The sequence below is a fragment of the Notothenia coriiceps genome, unplaced genomic scaffold (assembly GCF_000735185.1).
Source record: "Notothenia coriiceps isolate Sejong01 unplaced genomic scaffold, NC01 NC01_scaffold00000283, whole genome shotgun sequence".
NCBI classification, from domain to species: Eukaryota; Metazoa; Chordata; class Actinopteri; order Perciformes; family Nototheniidae; genus Notothenia; species Notothenia coriiceps.
Genome location: NW_011332984.1, coordinates 37,647 through 40,659, shown reverse-complemented (window position 1 = coordinate 40,659; position 3,013 = coordinate 37,647). Strand labels below are relative to the sequence as shown.

The 3,013-nt window shown below is 44.6% G+C and overlaps 1 protein-coding gene across 1 annotated transcript in view; it reads right to left on the bottom strand.

Annotated features, from left to right (window-relative positions):
- vmn2r1 (vomeronasal 2, receptor 1) overlaps window positions 1-3,013 on the bottom strand; it is a 19,641-nt gene that overhangs the window by 13,786 nt on the left and 2,842 nt on the right. The gene's annotated exons all lie outside the window — the stretch shown is intronic.

The window sequence follows — 3,013 nt, the reverse complement described above, 5'->3', positions numbered from 1 at the left end:
CCTGCATATGCTTTAATCTAGGCGTTTTACCACTTTTTTCCATGAAAATGATTTTTATTCACTATCATGGGGCTATACAAATCTAATTCCAGGTAATGCGGAGCACAATTGTACCTTTTACTATTTTTAATTTATTTGTATTATATATGTTTGGGCTATAAAAGTGACATTTTTGGATGACTTTGTCAGTTTATGGAGCTTGTCCCACAAATCCTGGACGTTCCAGGCCGAATTTGGGAGCGGCCTGTCCAGCGCCCCCACCCGTGGAAAGAAGAAAAAATGAAAGAAAGCGGCCAATTATATCTTAAAATAATAAAAAATGAAGTTTTAAAAGATTCTCGAAAAATCGACTGAGTGCCAAAAGAGAAGGGGGTCCAAAAAGCTCAACCCTTCGGCGCTTTGGGCCGAAGTCCCGGACACTTTTTCACTCCCCCGTTGCAACTTACAACAGAGAGGGGAATCCAAGCCTCCCCTACTCCGTCCAAAAAATTCATTCATCTTTTTCAGACTACTGTCTGCACGAAATAGGAAACCCGGTTTTGAGAGGGACTCAGAAAAAAATGGCTGTGGGGTAGACTTCATGGAGGATTCATCCGCTTCTCTGTGCACTCTGCTCGGAACATTGTTGCCCGGAGACCCCCCAGCATGGTTCTTACCAAAGATTTTAGTTTTTGACGGCTCTGGTAGGAAGCAAGGGAGTTGACAGGCACTTTCTACCCGGCCTTATGAGCACTATTTCGGATACATTTTAACACTTTGACCCTTTTTAGGTTTCTCCAAAAGTTAACTCAGACTTTTGTGACTGTGGAGAAATGCAAGGGGATTTGTGATAGGGGACTGCGGGCTTATGAGCACTTATTTCGGATACATTTTAGCCACTTTTGACCCTTTTTATGGTTCTCCAAAAAGTAACTCATACTTTTGGACTATGGAGAAATGCATAGGGTAGTTGGTCAGGGGACTCTTCGCGCTTATGAGGCACTATTTTTGGATACATTTTACCACTTTTGACCCTTTTTATGGTTCTCGCAAAAAGATTGAACTTAGACTTTTTTGAGTCTGGAGGAATGCAAGGGGAGTTGGCTGTGGACTCTACCTGCATTATGAGCACTTATTTTCGGACCATTTTTTGCCCGGAGACCCCCAATCATGGTTCTTACTCAGACTTAAGTATTTGAACTGGTCTCTGGAGGAATGCAAGGGGAGTTTGATGGGACTCTACCTGCATTATGAGGCACTATATTTTGGATACATTTGTTTGCCCGGGGACCCCCCGATCATGGTCTTACTCAACTTTAAGTATTTGAACTGGTCTCTGAGGATGCCAAGGAGGAGTTGATGGTTTGATGGGACTCTACCTGCATTATGAGGCACTATTTTGGTACATTTGTGCCCGGAGACCCGCCCAATCATGGTGTTTACTCGAGCTTTAAGTATTTGAACTGGTCTCTGGAGGAATGCAAGCGGGAGTTTGATGGGACTCGTACCTGCATTATGAGGATCTATTTCCGGATATTTTTTCCATTTCGACCCCTTTTCTATGGATCTCCAAAAAGTAAACTCATACTTTTTTCTGATTTCTCACTGATCGAATGGCAAACGTTGACCCGCCAACGGAGGGCCTCCGCCGGCCGGGCCTTGTTGCCGGGTGCTCTGGCGGCCGTTTCCTGCGAACTGCGCGTTCTGACTCTGATGGCTGGGAGGGGGCTGTGCTGTGTGGGGCAACCCCGCGTGTCTCTCCCTCCCGGGCCGAACCAATAATGAAGCGTGACCAGGAGACGAACGGTCTGACTAGGCTAGGAATGCTCCGGTTTTGGACAAAATAACATGGGATCACTCGGTCCAAGGACGTACTTCGTCATCACTGGAATATTAATGGCCAGATTGAATACAACATCGACCCAATATTCTGACCGTGTCAATGACAGGAGAGTTTTGAAAGTGACAAAATACTGTCCACCCACATTTAAAAACACTTAATCAATGATTACCAGGGTCCATTGCACCTTCCCTGGGCTTGTAAAATGTTATGCGCCCTGTGAGGTATCGCTACTATTTTAAACTATGTATACACTCATGACACCCTTCATAGGGTTCCCTAACACAGAATGCACACAGCCTGGAGCAGCACTCGGGCCGTTTTTCCCCCCGCTTGTCCATTTGCCTATCAGTTTGTTAACGGAATTGGACAGAGCCGGCGTTTTCCCCCTAAAAGTGATTTTAATGGTGGCTTTGCGTTTAAATGATGGGGCCATCATTAACCAGGCTCCCGACACAATGCACATGAGTCTGGAGCTCAGCTGGGGTCCTGCATATGCTTGTAATCACACTTTTTGTCCATTTGGCCTATCAGTTTGTATACGAATTGACGCAGCACTGTTTTCCCCCTTAAAAGGATTATTTAATGGTGGCCTTTGCGTTTAAATGATGGCCATCATTACCAGGCCCCGACACAGATGCCACATAGTCTGGATCTCACTGAGTCCTGCATATGCCTTTAATCCACTTTCCATTTGCCATATCAGTTTGTTAACGAAATTGGGACAGAGCCGGCGGTTTTCCCCTAAAGTAATTTTTATGGTGGATTTTGCGTTTAAATGATGGGTGTTATCGGTCACAGGTCCCTTACACAATTGCACATTAGTCTGGAGCTCACTGGCGGCGCCTGCATATGCTTTAATCAGGCTTACACTTTTCCCACGAAAATGATTTTAATCATTTTTTCGGGGCTACTATAATCAAATCCGGGTAATGCGGGCACGCCAATTGATACCTTTTACTATTTTAATGTATTTGCATATATTACTTTGGGCTATAAAAGGAGCATATATGATGACTTTTGTCAGTTTATGGAGCTTATCCCACAAAATCCCGGAGGTCCGGGCCAATTTGGGAGTCATAGGTTGCCTGCCATAGGCCCACCCGTGAAGAAAAATGAATGAAAGAAAAGGGTCAGATTTATATGTAAAATAATCAAAAAAGGGGAGTTTTGAAAAGTTACAACGGAGAAGGG